This window comes from Delphinapterus leucas, chromosome 3 (genome assembly GCF_059928025.1).
Source record: "Delphinapterus leucas isolate spDelLeu-1000000601 "Yukka" chromosome 3, BTC_Dleu_Yukka2, whole genome shotgun sequence".
Lineage (NCBI taxonomy): Eukaryota > Metazoa > Chordata > Mammalia > Artiodactyla > Monodontidae > Delphinapterus > Delphinapterus leucas.
Window position 1 is genome coordinate 89,672,212 of NC_143131.1, and position 18,446 is coordinate 89,690,657.

At 37.6% G+C, this 18,446-nt stretch overlaps 1 protein-coding gene across 9 annotated transcripts in view; it reads right to left on the reverse strand.

Moving 5' to 3' along the window:
• FBXL17 (F-box and leucine rich repeat protein 17) overlaps positions 1 to 18,446 on the reverse strand; it is a 480,781-nt gene that overhangs the window by 338,499 nt on the left and 123,836 nt on the right. The window contains exon 5 of one of the 9 annotated variants that reach the window (XM_089909154.1): positions 1 to 18,446. This exon is cut by the window's right edge and continues 29,281 nt beyond it. The exons of the other annotated variants lie outside the window; for them this stretch is intronic. The gene's annotated coding sequence lies outside the window, so the exon portion shown is untranslated. 9 annotated transcript variants of the gene reach the window in all.

The window sequence follows — 18,446 nt, forward strand, 5'->3', positions numbered from 1 at the left end:
AGAGACATGAAGAAAGTCAAGGTGGCATTACAGTGAGTGGATTTAAGGATTTGGCTACTGCAAATTCCCTCTGCCTTACCTTGCATCATTAATATTTCCCTTTCCAATGGATCATTTGAATCCATATACAGACATGCTGCAATATGTCCTGTGGTTTTTTTTTTTAAATCCTCCCTCAACCCCATATCCCTTTCTATCACCCCATGTTTGTTTACTTCTTCACAGAAAATGTCTCAGAGATGTCAACACTATCTACCTCCACTTCTTCACATCTCTCTCAATAGGTATGTACATATTTTATTGACATACACTTCACAAACTACAAAATTCACCCCTTCAAAAGGAACAGTTCAAGCGGTTTTTAGCATATTCACAAGTTGTACAACCATCACCAATATCTAATTCCAGAACATGTTCCTCACCCCAAGAAGAAACACCATGCCCATTAGCAGTCACTCCCCTATTCCAACTCCAGCCTCCAGCCCCTGGCAACTTTCTGTCACTATGAATTTGCCTAGTCTGGACATCTTTTATAACTGAAATTGTACAATTGCTTCCTAAAGTGCAACAATGGTCTCTTTATAAGGTTTCTCCCTACAAGTGTTTCTTCCAAGAAATCTGGTTTTGTCCCTCACTGCTTCAAATTCCTCAGATTTGGATGGTGTGATGGTTAATTTTATGTGTCACCCTGACTACACCACGAGACACCCAGATATTTGATTAAACATTATTCTGGGTATGTCTGAGGGTATTTCTGGATGAGATTAACATTTAAAACAGTAGGCTGTGTAAAGCAGATTGCTCTCCCCAAGGTGACCACTCAACCTTAGTCACATCCAATCCGTTGAAGGTCTGAATGGAACAAAAAGGTTGAGTGAAGGAAAACTTGCTCTCTCTCTCTCTTTCTCTCTCTCTGCCTTGTCTTCAAGTTGAGACACCAGTTTCCTACCTTTAGACTCAAACTTGCACTGGAACTTATATCATCGGCTCTCCTGGTTCCTATGCATTCACACTCAGACTAGAAGCACACCATCAGCTTTCCTTGGTCTCCAGATTGCCGATTTGGGGACTTCTCAGCCTCCATAGTTACATGAGCCAATTCCTTACAATAATCTCTTTTACAAACACACACACACACACACACACACACACACCTCATACTAATTCCGATTCTCTGAAGAACCTTACCTAATGTTATACATATTAGAATCCCCTGAGGAGTTTAGTAAAATCTCAGAGCCAAAAGAGGTGTGGCCCAAGGATCTGTATTTTTAACAAGCCCCTAAGAGACTCTTAGGGATGTGAAAACTTGAGGCCCCAGAGCTGCAAAGAAGTTACACTGACAGCTTTTGGCATTTCTACATGGCCCTGCTTTAAACAAAGGGCAGACTGAAATTCCTTTTTTGTCTCCCTCAACCTCCAAAAACTTTCCATGTATAAAATTATCTTCTTATAATTGTGCTAACATTTTCTTCACTGTTCCACAAAGTTGTAGCTTATTAAAGAAGGTCCAAATATTCTCTATCATAGGCTTAATTTCAGATTCACCTTCCTCACAGTCAAGATGAAATCAACAAGTTAAACACCACTGTTAGTTTTTCAAACAGCAGTGACTTGCATCTCCTTTGCATTAAATTTAATATGGGTGACTCTTACTTTGTATCTTCCTTATCTATTCTGAATAGATATTGGAAAATAAACGTATGTGGGTAGCATTAATTCTGAAACAACCCAAGAACATTTTCCTAAAATAATGAAACCAACAGCATCCATGGTACGTCTGATAAAAGATTAATTCTGCCCTCAAAAGTAAAGTATGCTTCAGCAGATTAAGAGTAAGGGTGCCATTGATAAATTAAAAATGGGCCTTCCTGACACTCAGCTTTCTAAAAACATTATGTTAACAAAGAATATTTAAGGCACTAAAACTGTCTGAAGCTTTAGTGAAAACAAACTTCTATTAAAAAGTGGGGTGGGCGGGGAAGATGAGAGAGAACAAAGGTTAAATAACTATGGCCATTTGGTTAAATAACCCTGCCTAATCTCACTCTAACATCAGGCCTCTCCTAGGTCCACCTTCAAAAGGGGGAAGAGGAATTCAGATAAGGATTAAGGACACAAGAAAGCTCAAGTCCAAGGTGTTAGAGCTTTCAGAGAGAAGAAAAAAAGGTATTAAAATGTGCTTGGTGGGTCTTTCTCTTTCAGCTCAAGGAATCAGAATAAGAGAGCCCGGAGGAGCCTCCAGCATCAACAGAGTCCTATAAGCCAAACAAGACCAGAGTAAGTCCTTGGAGTATAGAAACACTCTTAGTAGGCTTAGATGTGTTTTAGGAGACTTAATAAAAGGCCTTAAACTTAAACAGTTGTGCAACCAACACCAGGATCCAGTTGTAGAACACTTGCATCGCACCACCCCCAAAATTCCCTTTATCCCTTACGCCCATATGTTCAATCACAGCTCCCACCGCTAGACAACCATGCTTTACACATCCATACCTGCCTTTTCTAGAAATTTCATATAGAGTTCTATCATAAGTAGTCTTTTGTATCTAGCTTCTTTCACTAGTGTAATGTTTTTGAGATTCATCCTTGGTGTTACATGTATAAATAGTTGGCTCATTTTATTGCTGAGTAGAATTGCACTGTAGGGCTATACTACATTTTGTTTATCTGTTTACCAGTTGATAAACATTTTAATTGTTTCCAGTTTGGAGCTTTGATAAATAATGCTTCTGTGATCATTCACATACAAGTCTTGGTATGGACATTATGTTTCATTTCTCTTGTGTAAATATCTAGGAGTGGAATTACTGAGTCATGTGATAAGTATAAGCTTAATTTTTTACACATTTTCAAAATTGGGTTGTTTTCTTCTTAAGTTGTAAGAGTTCTTTATATAACTTGAATACAAGTCCTTTATCAGATTCTTGTTTCACAAATATTTTCTTCCATTCTGTGCCTTGTCTTTTCATTTCCTTAATGGTGGTCTTAGCTCTAACATTTAGGTCTATGGTGCTCTTGGAGTTGATTTTTGTGAATAGTGTGAAGTAAGGTGAAAGGTTCATTTTTTTTTTCTTGCATATGAATTGCCCCAGCGCTATTTGTTGAAAAGACACCTGTAACGGTTTGATTTTGAAGGATCTTACTTACTCACAGACTGTGGGAAAAGCAGGCAGAAGAAAAGAATTCGTATGCAAAGAGAAATGTGGCTCAGGATTTGGAAAGTAGTATCGGAAAATCAGGGGGGAATGAGATCAGCTTGCAAAGCAGATTTTGATCTTTTAGTCAAAGCTGTGATGGAGATAAAGAGGATGAACCTCAGATTCAAGAGTGTCATCTCTTCACATGACAGACGTAGGGAAGACCGTCTCCTTAAGCTGGCATTCTAAAAGCCAGCCTATACTTTTATAGCGGCATGAAAAGCATGCAAGTGCATTTAGTGTTACAAGGTGGAAAAGCCCTGGTGATAGGGAATGTCTATTGTGCCTTCAGAGTCACAAGAACCATGAAAAGCCTCAATAATATAAACACACACAAAGATTCCTGTAGAGCTTCCATTTGTGAACCTTAAGGGGGCCTTCTCTAGTTGCTAAACCCTAAGCAAATGAAAACCAGAAACACAGGGGGCAGAGGGAAAAGGAAAATGTTAGTTCTCATAAGCTCTTGAAAGCTGCACTCAGAAATCCTTTGAGGGTGGTTTCTTGGGAGATCAAATGTGGCTACAAGAGAGAAACCTCTCCAGGAGGTAGAAACAATAGGCCTAGAAAATTCTAAAACGGGGCAAATGTAATAGCCACTGTGTTTGAAGTGTTCATACATGACTAAACTATTCTGGGCTAGAAGAAAGAGAAAGAACAGAAGGTGAGCAGTACAGGGTCACTAATTTTGCTTGGAGAGTTATTGTTTACAAATTTTTTTTTTAATTGTTGAATCTAGGGATTCAGTCTCTGGACACAGCTCACTCTGTTGAGGTCTGGGGTACTAGTAGCTAAAGAGTTTAAGAGAGAGTAGATAATAAAATGGCTATATTTACTAAGGCCTTACTGTGTGCCAAGCTAAGTCCTCTCTATGCATCACAGGAGATGCTCATAATAGCCTCGAGAGGCAACATTCTCCCCATTTAACGGGTGACTAAAATAAGCCTATTAGAGATTGACTTCCCCAAAATCAAATCACTAGCAGGTGGCAAAGTGGGGCTTTAAACTTTGGTCTTTTAGGTTTTGAAACCCATGCCCTTTAACTTATACACACTAGGTTGTGATTCATTTCATGGTGCTAATTTCACTCAAAAGCAAATTTAAGGCCCTCCCTTTAGCCCCAGAGAAGTAAAGTGAAAAGGATCAAGGCACAGTAGGTCTACTTTTTAAAGAATTTCCTGAAGAGAAGTGCTTCCCTTGATTACTTTTTTCATCTCCTATAGGTAGACCAGGTGTGCTGCCAATGCCGTGATAGTCCTGTATATCCTGAGAACCCTCCCAAAAGAGGAAAGCATAGGAGAGGGCTGGAGTAGTCTAATTCAGAGGTGTTGAAGAAGCTGGATTAACGGTAGTGAATTATAAAACCACGTAAGTAGAACCTGATAATCCAGGAAAGCGCTTTCACCTAAAAAGGATTAAAATTAAAGAATAAGAAAATGATGGGAGAAGCTTTTACAAAAATTTCAGGATTCTAAATAAAGAGATGCAATTTATTCTTATTTTAAGACAAAGTTTTCTTGGAACATGGGAGGAGAGATCTATCTTTATCAGAGTAAGACTGAGTCAATGAAAAGGGTTTTGTAATCTGCACTGAAAGATTAACTTTTGGAAATGATGCTAGCATATCTGGGGAGGAAAGGAATTTGTAGTATTAACTCTAAAAAGGTGGAGCAATCTTTGGACATTTTTATACTGCTGGCATCAAAGAATTGTTCTGTGTAATCCTACATGAGTGTCCTAAATAATATAAAAGTATTTTGTGACCTTGTTCAGAAAAAAAGTTTTCTCTAGACTTCACCCCAAACCTACTAATTCAGGACCCAGAAATATATACTTTTTTTTTTTTTTTTTTTTTGCTGTACGCGGGCCTCTCACTCTTGTGGCCTCTCCCGTTGTGGAGCACAGGCTCCGGACGCGCAGGCTCAGCAGCCATGGCTCACGGGCCTAGCCGCTCCGCAGCATGTGGGATCTTCCTGGACCAGGGCACGAACCCGTGTCCCCTGCATCGGCAGGTGGACTCTCAACCACTGCGCCACCAGGGAAGCCCCAGAAATATATACTTTTAATAAGTTCTCTTAAAGAGTCTTATGAAATCAATCCAGAAACAGTCCCATAACTAAATCTAACATTCACAACTAACTAGACCCTCCAAATATTATTAGTACTGAAGATGACCCTGGGTATACATGGGGCTATCTCTTTGCCATCTGTACTAATACCACAGACCACCATGGTCCAAGACATGTCCTCCTTCTCCTGGACATTTTCAATAGCTTGCACACTGGACCTCTTTCTGCCACTCTTGACCCCGCAAATCTGTTCTCCACCCATCAAGCCACAGTGATCTTTTTAAGTGTGAATCTGATCATGTCAGTCTGCCATTCAAAATGCTCCAATGGTACCAATTACGCCAAGAATAAAATCCCAACTCCTCTATAACCTACCAGGCCCTGCGTAATCTGACTCCTCCCTAACTCTTCCACCTGTTTTCATCACCCCACCACCCCCTACCCTTGCTCACTAAGTGATGGTCTCCCCACCTATCCCATTCACTGCGCTAAGCCCAGTGCTTGGCACAGGGCCTGGCACACAACAGGGGCTCCAAAATGAAAAGGAGTGAATGAATGAAGTCCTGTCTTGATGCATGTTAATGCCTTGTTTCGATGTTGAAAAACAAGCCCTTTTTTTTTTTTTTTTTTTTTTTTTTTGTGGTACGCGGGCCTCTCCCATTGTGGAGCACAGGCTCCGGACACGCAGGATCAGTGGCCATGGCTCACAGGCCCAGCCACTCTGCGGCATGTGGGATCTTCCCGGACCGGGGCACGAACCCGTGTCCCCTGCATCAGCAGGCGGACTCTCAACCACTGCGCCACCAGGGAAGCCCAACAAGTCCTTTTTAATGCTAAGAAAATTTGATCTGTTGATCTTATTGGTTCCAAGTGCCACAAAGAAGCCATGGCTAAGAATGGGATATACAGCTTTCAAAGAAAGAAACAGCAGCACTTTGATTCTGGAGTGAACTGGAAAACGAATGGGAGGAAATTAGCAGGGTGACTACCTAATCTCACTTAGGACTTTAGGACCAATTCAAGGCCTTCTTTCCACCTCCAAGGACAAAGAGCAACAGGGATCAAGGACATAGTGAGTCTACTTCCTAAAGAATTTTCCAGGAAGAATGCTAACCTCATTACTTTTATTCGTGTCTTTCAGCCAGAGTGGTCCGTGGGCCTATGGGGTGCCCTCACTTTCTGAATGCAAAATAAAGCCAGCATAAAGCAATCTGCTTAGGCTGGGTTCTAACTGAGCTTTATAACCAAAGGGCAAAAACATTTCCATGTGTTCCAGTTCAGCAAAATTCATCAAACTAGAAGAGTCGTATGTTTCTGGGCAGAAGTCAGCTGGAGTAGAGTTTGGTTGTCTAAGTATCCCCTATTGGTTTAGGAAAGCAGAAGAGAAGTGACCCCAGTAGTCAATGGCTAGAATCAGCAATACCTTCAAAACTGAAGAAAGCACATTTATAGTAAAGGGCTTATTTCACTCAGAGTTGCTCGGTCTCTTAAATCCCTTTAGTTCAACAAACATTTGAGTACCTACGATATGCACGATGCCTCATGTCAAGTACTAGTGCAGTATGAAGATGAGGTACAGAGAGCAGAGAGGAGACAGGTTGGGATATGAACAAGTATAGCTGCCACGACTACTAGCGAGATCCCTGGGAATATTTTAGCCTGTGTACTGCATCCCAGTCTAGTTTAGTTCAGTTTCCCAGGACCTTCTGACTAGATCTGAAACCAAGTTTGAAGAGGTGACTAGACTATGGAGGGTTGAAAGCCTGGCAGAATGGTTATGACTTGATACGGGAGGGAGGGAGGGAGGTAATCTATTTTATTGGTAACATGAGTAATATAGGGATTAAAAAACTGTAAGGTCTCCTTGAGTTCCGGCAGGCACATAATTGATGGAGCCATTCATTGAAGACTCTAACGGAAGGGTGATAAAGGGAAAGTTGTACTTCAAAACCCAGCAGGTGTACCCAGGACAAGCTACAGGGGTATTCTGGCCTCAGAGAGGCTGCCGCAGGTCCCCGCCCCCACATGAACAGTAGCATACCACACAGAGGGGTACCTCAGTGAGGCCTAGGCACGTGCCAGAGTCGGAAAGCATCCACGTCTAACAACAGACAAAGAAGTACTATGTGAAGTACTGTGATGATAAAAGTCCCAAATGAAGAAATTTTACTTAGATACCAAGTAACCATACATTATACTTGTAGGAGCTTTAAAATGGAACACAAAATTTCTCCATTGCTTTAGTGGAGTCTTCAAACTCTATGAAAAAATTCTTTTTCATTTTCACCTTCCTTTGTTTTTCTGTATTATTTTTCACAGGGTGTAGTGTACACTCACAATTAATGCACTAGAAAGTCCCCTCCTTTGAAATAGTATAACAAAAACACAAAACAAATTGGTACTGATCATATCAAAGGAAATAGCTAAATATGGAGACAAAACACTTGGTACAGATTCACTTTATAAATCATTTCATTAAGACCTTTTCACTATGCTCTTTATGTAATAAAATTTTCATATCGTTAGTAAATTTTAGAAAGAAATCTAAAATAATGTTATTTAAACAGAAATAGTTTTCTTTTAAACTATGGTCAGACAACAGTATTTACTGAGCAAATACTATGTGCCAAGTACTGTGTTACATACAATGATTAAGACAGACTGCCCTTACAATCTAGTGAGAAGAGTAAATGTTAAACATTTATTACAAGTGTGATAAAGAAGATGTGGCACATATGTACAATGGAACATTACTCAGCCATAAAAAGGAACAAAATTAAGTTATTTGTAATGAGGTGGATGGACCTAGAGTCTGTCACACAGAGTGAAGTAAGTCAGAAAGAGAAAAACAAATACCGTATGCTAACGCACATATATGGAATCTAAAAAAACGGTACTGATGAACCTAGTGGCAGAGCAGGAATAAAGACGCAGACGTAGAGGACAGACTTGAGGATATGGTGGGGTTAGGGGAGGAGGGAGAGGAAGATGGAATGAAGTGAGAGAGTAGCACTGACATATATACACCACCACATTTAAAATGGATAGCTAATGGGAAGCTGCTGTATAGCACAGGGAGATCAGCTCGATGCTTTGTGACAATCTGGAGGGGCAGGATAAGGAGGGTGGGTGGGAGGGAGGCTCAAGAGGGAGGGGATATGGGATATATGTATACATATAGCTGATTCACTTTGTTGTACAGCAGAAACTAACACAAGATTGTAAAGCAATTATATTCCAATAAAGATATAAGAAAAAACATTTATTATAGGTGTGGTCACTACTTTAATATAATCATTTGCAGTAGTCAGTGAATTATTACTGTCTATATATATGCCATAATTACATAGTACATGTAGAAAGAAGACAAAAATATAACTAAAAATTATACTCAATTATTACAAATAAGATTTTTCTCAAACATTTTAAGCTATTGTATGCCTGATATCATTATACACCTGATATCATTTCAGTAGCAAGCTAGAATATGTATTGCTTTTATATATCATGAGAAAAATAAGGATTATTTAAGAACTCATATTTACTAATACAACTTTGACTTTTAATTAGCATGATACAACTATTCCATTAAGCAAATCAGAAGCACAAAACAGTAAAATTTTTTACCCTTTTATTATGAAAAATTCCAAAAATATAAAAAAGTAGAAAAAACAATACATAAAACTCCATTTACCAATCACCTAGCTTCAATAGTTACTAACTCATGGCCAACCTTATTTCATTAATAGCCGCATCCACTTCTAAAACATCACATTTATCAGTAAATATTTCAGTATATCTCTAACAATAGGCTCTTTAAAAAATCAGAGCCATAATACCCTTATCATTCCAGCAAAAATGTTCACGTGAGACTTAATATGAAAAATGAACTATGTATAGTTTTATAGAGATAACAATCCAACACGGTAATTTAAAAATCTCATTAAAAATTTACCACAATTTTATAAAAACTGACCTTTTGTCAACAAAGGGCATTGAGATTCATAACTAATCATTTTCTAAAAGTCTAAAATTCCATTAGTGTCCAATGAGGATCTGATCATTTGATTGCTTATTTGACCTTGCCTGATTTTTGCTCATCCTGTCTTGCTTAATGTTAGTCTGGGTTTGGAAAAGTCAGATTGGCTGATAAAAAGAGATTTATAAGTTATGCATTAAAGTATTGTGAAAGGGAAAGACATTGGTCCAGAACTAATGGCATAGATATTTGTCCCTATTAAAAAGATCTATGGTAAGTTAGGTATGACTCAACCACTTTCCTTTAATATTTTGACCAAGTTTCTTTGACGAATACTGCTTTATTTTATTGAAATAATATTTGGGTAATGTAAATGAAACAGAACAATTAGTCCATTCTGCATCTGCTCATCCTTTAATTAATGAAAGGAGTAATCTAAAAAGAAATCTACTAACCTAACAGCCATAGTTGTATTCAGCAATAATATTTACAAAGCATTTTCTAGTACACATATACATCTGTCCACTCACCCAGTTAGATAAACGGGCAGGTGTAATTTCCATTTTACAAATGGAAGAAACAGAGAAGTTAAAGTAATCTGTACAGGGTTACATAGGAGCCCAGTACTCTTTTCATTAGAACATAATAATATACTTAAAGTACAACCAAAGAATCTATATGAGCACTAAATTTGAGACCTTAAACATAATTGATAATAAAGTAGTTGCTTCATAAACATACAATTAATTCTTTGGTCACACCACAGAAAATATGTTTTAATTCTCTGAAAATAAAGCCTCTTCCATTCTGTCAAGCTTTATTTCATTCCTAAACAAAACTTTTAAATTAAGAGATATGGTTAATTTGAGGATTCATTTCAAAGAGTGTAAGGAGAAAATCATAAGAATATGACTGAAGGCTACATTAAATCCACCAGACAGATCACTTACCAAAATTTGATTGTGTGGATGTATCATGAGTTATGTAAGAAAACAGGAAAAAACAGAAGTAGTAAACACAACTTGAACTCTGAATCATCTAACTTTGATTGAGGTTTCATCGCAAAGGGTGAAATGAACTTAAGTCCCAGAAGGCTAACACACAAAAAACAGGGGAAGCACTCTGAATAGCAGAAGAGCTAGTTAGTATTTCGAAAGGCACGCTAAGGTTCACAAAGCAAGGGAAAAGCCACCATTATAAGATAACTTAGACTTCCAAACCATCTGGGTTCTCTCCTTTTCTATATAATTGGGCATTCTCTGCTTCCTTCCCCAACCTCTGCCTGAATATCTCTTCCTCTCCAGGACATTTGCTGTCCTCTCCCCTTTCCTGTGTTTCCATCTGTCACCTTACCTCCTTTCTCTGGTTCTTCCCTTTCCTTTTCCTCATGTTTCTTCTGAATCTTTTATGCCCACTGTCACACCTTTCTTAACTGGCTGGTCATAATATGGAATGAAAGCATTTTAAATATAATTATTGTACTAATTTCAAATCAATGATATTAAACTTTTTATTTATCTCAAAAAGAAATGTAAGATTATCTGAGTGCATGAAATCACTGAACTCAGACTGGGTTGCAATCCAGCTCCACATCTTACTAGCTTACTACCTTAAAAGAAGTTATCTGTTTTCCAAAAAGTGTGAAAATGAGATAGAAACCTAATGGGGTTCTTGTGAGCATTCCAAGAGAATTCCCATGTGCTGGACACATACCATACGAAGTGCTTAATAAAGATTAGTCACTACTCAATGTATACACTTCCTTTCCCCAGTTCCATGGAGCTGTCACTTCAAACATTATTGTACAAAATTAACTTTTATTCCTATCATTATACTTGATGGAATATAAAGCAGCATTTAATGATAGTCTCTGTTATGATATGTCCCACCTACCTACCACTGGGCCATTAGAAATAGAAATGACAAAAAAAAAAAAGAAACAGAAATGACAATACATAAATTGTCTATTGTATACTTGTTCACCAGGCTGAAGTTATGTATCGATGGAAAAATGTTAAGTTAAATGAGACTTTCATTCAGTAAAATAAAAGTAGAAAGTTTAACTGTACGAAACAAGTTTACCTGTACTTTGTAATATATCTAAAATTATAGATAATAAAAGGAAGTAATCCAAATAACCTTATATTTCTAAGGGTATATTGATCCTACTTTTAATGTTCTCACTTGACAATACTCTAACAGCCCTTGGAGATGACAGTACCTTCCTACTGTTGTTAAAGCCTTTGGAAAGCACAACAAAGTATATACACCCAAATTGGGCTTTGTAATGCTCCTAAGTATCCAATGTCTTAGATAATAAGTAGAATAGCAAAGTTTCTTACCTGTGATTATAAGGAATTTAACTCATCAATATATAATTAGTTTATTATAAGTATAATATTCTATAACCACAAAGAACCACCTCCTCCCTGGGAGGCTGATGCATAATTTGCAAAAAGAAAATACATACAAGCAAGAGCACGACCTTCCAAAAGTCACTTGTGTTTGTGAAAATATTTCAGATTAATATTTTAACAAGAGAAAAATGCTTCCCAGGATAAATAAAATCTAACCAAGGTATAAAGTCCTAACAATCCGTGTTTTAATCATAAGTGAGAGCCAATAATCACCTGTTTAAAAAAAGCATACGAACACCCTAATGTATGAATATAGAACATTTCTTACATATTCATGTTTCACATTCTTTAAACAAGAAAACTTATTATCAAGAAACAAAACCTAAAATTAGGTTATACATTTTTCATCATGTCAGACAAATACATTCACAGCTCACTAAATGTTCGTTCTTACATTTCAAACAGCTTATAAAATCCCACCTCCTTTAATAAGGTTCCCACAATAACTAGAAGTAACATGGTGAGTCCATCACCCACCCTGACCTAGTCCACTTGGTCCACACACTTAACCTTCACAGAGGAAGCCATGCCAAGTAACAAGAATGTGATAAAAAGGCATTTCCCTTGTCAGTTTGGCAGAATAAAAAAAAAAAAGTTATATTGTATAAATACGTTTCATTTCATTTTTTTAAATCAGAAGCTCAGAAAGGGCAGAGCTCATGGTATACAACATCAAGACCCAGATTCATCTCTTCAGGAAAAAGGGGTCAAAGGAGGTTTTTAAGTATTTTCATAACATTCCCCAAGTCCAAGTTAACATATACCTTAACAGGGCTGGACAGATAGTAGGTGCTCATTAAACATTTATGGAATACGTGAATGAATCAGTCAAATCTAGGAAAGGCAGGTACTAGAAAACCCAAATCACTGAGGATGAAATAACAAGTATACTGCAGAATTTCTATGTTAAAAGTCAGTATTTGAGTGCCTATTTGCCAGGCATTGTGCTAGATGAGTTTTATGTACATTTATTTAAAGTACAGTGTAAAAATCTTAAAGGTGTTACACATTTTTACCCAAAAAGAGCACATCTGGGGACTTCCTAGCAATAGGCTCAGCAGACCAGAGACGGATTTGTGGACCAGGATGCTCAATGTAGCAGTATTTGTAGTAATGAAAAAACACAGAAGCCTCCCAAATGTATTAAAATTAGGATAATGGTTAAATGATGGTATATATTTTTGATAGACTGCTATGTGGCCATGAAAGATCATATCTTCTTAAAACATTTAATGAAATCGGAAAATATAATATAATTGAAAAAGCAGGATATATAATTATTAGGAGTTTAAACATCATTCTATTAAGTATATAAGCAGAGTGAAAAAACTTAGGAGATAAAATGTTAACTACCTCTTGGTAGTGGGATTATATGTGTGATTTTAATTTTCTTTATGTTCTTCTTTTCCAAAGTTCTACATCAATACTCCATTATCACAGAAAACAAATGCTAAAAAAGGAAAAAAAACCATGGGAGAAGGCTTTTTAAAATTGATTCTCTTATTTTAACCTAAATAATACTCATATAAGTTTAGAAAACTTGGGGACTTCCCTGGTGGTCCAGTGGTTAAGACTCCACGCTCACAATGCAGGGGACCTGGGTTCGATCCCTGGTCAGGGAACTAGATCCCACATTCCACAACTAAGAGCCCACAGGCAGCAACTAAAGATCCCGCAGGCGGCAACAAAGGTCCCACAGGCGGCAACAAAGGTCCCGCGTGCCACAACTAAGACCCAGAGCAGCCAAAAATAAATTAAATAAATAAATGTTTAAAAAATAAGTTTAGAAAATTATAAGAAATAAAATGTAAATTTTCTTAAAATTTAGAGAAATAGGATGTAGATTATTTTAACCTATAAAATATTAGATATAAATTAGTACCATATGGGCTTCCCTGGTGGCGCAGTGGTTGAGAGTCTGCCTGCCGATGCAGGGGACACGGGTTCGTGCCCCGGTCTGGGAAGATCCCACAGGCCGCAGAGCGGCTGGGCCCGTGAGCCATGGCCACTGAGCCTGCGCGTCCGGAGCCTGTGCTCCGCAACGGGAGAGGCCACAACAGTGAGAGGCCCGTACCACAAAAAAAAAAAAAAAAAAAATTAGTACCATATTTCTCCCTGGCCTTTATTCTTCCATGCAATAAGAAGAAAATGTATTATAAAACAATATACATCTAAATACGCTTTGCTTGGGTAAGCCAAAAACAAATTTTTGAAAATCTGTTTATATATTTTCCCTATATATTGAAGAAATGTACATTTAAAAAAAATTGTTAAGAAACATAATACTATGTAGAGCCAGTTCATTAGTTTAGACCCAAAATATAAAGCAAAAATTTAAAACACTGAATCACTGTTCCAACATATAACTGGACTGCAGAAAAAGACATACATCTAGAACACAGTATTAAAAGGTACTTGAAATGTACACAAATATGCAATGCTTAGTGGAGGGATATATTCCAGGAATTCTCAAAGCCAACGGCTTCGGCAACATGGTGATAATGTGCTTGTATTACACAGCTTCTCGCCTGTACTTTGTCTGAAAACAATAATTAAATATATCCCAGACCTCACTTGCATGGAATTATAAAATAGAGACACATTTGCTTTTAGTGACCTAATTAGGGAGCTAGAATTCCCCACTAGCCTGACTGATGGAAATTAGCATCTCTAAGTTTTCTCCATGGTCTTTTCTGGGATGCCCAAAGTAGTGACTCGCTCCTATCCAAGTGCTCAGCTTTAGCTGCTGTCCCACAGGTGCTGACTTGCTCTGGTTCCTGTTGCCTCCGTGTGCCTTACAGCAGAGCCACTCAACAGAGCTCAAGGCTTTTCCTGCCTCTTATGATCACTCCAGTGTCATGGCATCGAAGTTCCTAGTCCTGGGAGTGCCAGAGCAGTGCACAAGTGGAACCAGTGGCCTCTGCTCCAGTTCTGCCCCAAACCTCACCACCTGAGCCCCGATGGAGCCACCATCTCACAATGTCTGTCTGTCTCTCCATACACAGTTTCTTCAGTTTCTGGCCCTCTCCCTCTAACCATAGGAATTAAAACCAAGTACCAGGGGTTGAATGAGGAATAGATGCCATACAACTTGCACCTTCCCTTACTCCCCTACCACAAAGCTCTCCCCCTTCCTCATGTTTTCAAAATATGTGCATCAGGATCTGGCAAACGCTATGTATATAAGCATATATAAAAAGAAATGGGCCGGCAGGAATCTACAACTTGAGGTGGTTAAGACTTGAAGTCACAAGGACTAGATTTGAGTCACTCATTTCACCTCACACCAGCTACATACTTAACTCTCCAAATCCCAATATTCTCATCTCAGTTACTGCAGTACCTACCCCCATTGAGTCGTGTGAGGGTTAAAAAATATAATGCATGTAAAGAATTCATACAATACAAACTCAATACAATTGTATTCAAATAAATTGGTTCATTTGGTGAAAGAGAGAAAAGATTATATGTTAATCTGGGTGAAAACTAAGTTTCTGGAATTTCATAAAGAAAGAAACGCTAAAGCATCAAAAGAAAAACATCTTTGTTCAATGAGATTTTTGGTTTAGTTAGTTGAAGAGGCTTGGTCTTTTGAAATCTTAGGCAATCTGTCCTTACCTAACATTGTAGAGTTCATTAACTATTTAGAGGAGGCAATGCAATATGACAAAGTAGTGTCTAACTGGGAGTCAGATTTTAATTTTAATTCAATTTACAAATGTTTATCATCAAGTATGTAAAAGCCCTGTGTAGTATGTATGTATGTGCAGTGGTGGTGAGGAGTAATGTACACAGATACCCATAATAACATGAGATAAATGCTAAAATAGCCATGCAAAAATTGCTTTTGGATCACAGAAGAGAAAGCAATTAGTTTTACACATTTGTGGGGGGGACCAAATGGTATCTTGAAAGTCACAAAGGAGAGACCTTTAAAAGATCATTTCAGGCATGGAGGTGAGGTCGGACCACTCAGAACAATAGGTACAAGGGCCCAGAGACGTGAATGTACAAAACATATGGTAAGAATGAAAAATCCAGGTATCAAATTCTGGCTCTGCCCTAGGCAGCACTGTGGGCACCTTGGACACATTATTTAATCTTCTATACCTCCATTTTATATTCTGTAAAAATGGAGGTAAGACTATCAGATTAGAGCTTTCTCATAAATAAGGTCACTTTCATAAAAATATAACCTATTACAGTTAACTTTGTTTTATGTGTTATCAGATTTCTTCTAATGTCAGGTTTGAAATTTTTAACTAATATGTCTTAAAAATTAATATATCTAAATTTTTGATATTCAAAGTTGAATTTTTAAAGTTTTGAGCATGTTTTAATTTTTACTCATAGAATTTAACTTTTACTGCCTTCTAAAAATCTTCAGGGTATTCATGGCTTCTGGGGGTTTGTATTATTTATCTGTATGAAGCTAGGAAGTGACGTGATTCATATTCGCCACGTCAGGGATTAACATTCACACCAGCACTTCTCTTCTGGTTCCAGAATGAGATGTATTATCCTACTCTTCCCACCAAGTACAACAACAAAAGAAAACAAAACAAAATCCTGGGCATCACACATAAAACAAACACATGTAGACTTTTCCTTTGGCTAGAAACAGCAGGACAGCAGGGTTTTCCTGAGGTTTGTTTTTGTTTTTGTTTTGGCCTGTGTTCACTGGTTTTTCCAGGTTGCTAGCTTCTCCATGACCCAATGAGGGATGTGTGAGGTAAAAAGACAATCCAGGGTATTCACCACTGTGTTGTCCTCAGGTTCCCAGGGAAAGATCAAGAGATGCCAACACCATGATGATGCAGATGTTGGAATTATCTGACAAAAGTGTGAAATCAGACATCATAAAAAATGCTTCAGTAAACAAGTACAGTACAGACATTCTTGAAGCAAATTTTTAAAAAAGTCTCAGTAAAGAAACAGATGAAATAAAGAAGAACCAAATGGAAGTTTTAGAACCGAAAAGTAAATAAAATAAAGTAAATAAAATAATCAAAAGGAAAAAAGTCACTGGATGGTCTCAAAAGCAAAATGAAGACGAGAGGAAAAAAACAGTAAAATGGAAGATAGAAAAATAGAAAGTACTCCCTCTGAAAAACACAGAGAAAACAGACTGCAGAAAATGTAATATTCATGTCATCAGTATTCCAGAAAAAAGAAGAGAAAGAATGTTGAACTACAACAGTACTCAAAGAACTAATGGCAGAAATTTCCCCAAATTTGGTTAAAGAAATAAACCTACAAATTCAAAAAGATGAGTGAACCCCAAAAGAATAAACATAAAGAAACACATGCCAGAACATATCATAATCAAACTACTAAAGGCAAATCTTGAAAGCAGCAAAATCTCTCTATAGTTGGAATGTGAAAAACAATTCAATATTACAGCAGATTTCTCATCAGAAACCAAGGACACCAGATGGAAATGGGACAATATTTTTCAAGTGCTGAAAGAATTGTCAAGCCGAAATTCTATATCCAGAAAAAATGTCCTTCAGAAGTGAACAGGAAACCAAGACATTCATTCAAAGATGAAGAAAAACTTACAGAATTTCTTGCCAGCAGACCTACCCTGAAAAATAACAAGTAGTTCTTGAAAAGCAAAAGAAACGATAAAGAAATCTTGGAACGCTGAGAAGTAAGGAAGAGGAAGACAAAAAGTAACAATTTGGATTAATACAATATACTTTACTTCTCCTCTTGAGTTTTCTAAATTATATTTGATACTGAAACATTCAAGCAGGGATAGGCTGAGAAAAATTCAAAGCCAGGTTCAACCCATCCTAATCCTCCCCCCTTCCTATTCCTTTCTCTTTCTTAACTAACAAATGGACACACTGGTCTTGCTCATGTGGCCTAGAGACCTAAGTCCTTCTTGACCCCCGCACTACAATGTCTAGACATGCTTTATCCCTTTTACTGCTTTAAGAAAAGAGGATTTCAGTCTCTTTCCCTGCTGGGATGGTATGAGACAAGCCAGGAATGCATCTGACTGATATAAGACCTCTGAACATGACTTTTAACCGTGGTAAAAAAAAAAGATTAAAAGTGAAGGCTGATTCCTACTTATGATCTGGCCTAACACTACTAAATATACTGCTTTATTCTGTACCAACATGTTAACTTACAGAAACATATCAAATCAGTATTAAAAATAGTATCATGCATATTTTATTACAAACTGGGAGAATTCTATATTTAACTTATTCAAATAGTGAAGCTGTTTGTCTGGTATCTTTGCAAGGACATGAACATGCATAAGACTGCAACTTACACAGAAACAGAAAGAAAAGGGAGCACACTGCACCCCAGCATTAGAAATGCCCTCTACTCTGGCTTTGGTTCATAATCCACTACCCCAAGCCAGATGCCCCGAGGAGCAGTGCAGAGCTGAGAACAACAAAATGTATCTGACCCGTATTTTCTGAAACATGCTATTAGAGGTCACCTGCCCACAATTAGACATATTTGTCTACACTAACAAAACATGAGTACAGGGGAAGTCCCAATGGAGGCTACCACATTAGGGCAGGGAAACTAATTCCTTTTTCCTTTATCCAAAAGTAAACCCCAATGAATGAAGAGATTGTAAAAATAGTTAGAAAAAGCTGACAACTCTCTTCTACATCTAGGAAACACATTTTTTGTATGCAAGAAAAAAGTGACCTTATTATTTTTTAAGAACTGTTACATATCCAAGAAACCATATAAATCTCTTCAAAGGTTTTTAAAAGGTTTAGAAGCCAGGAAATTTAGATGTTTCAGCACC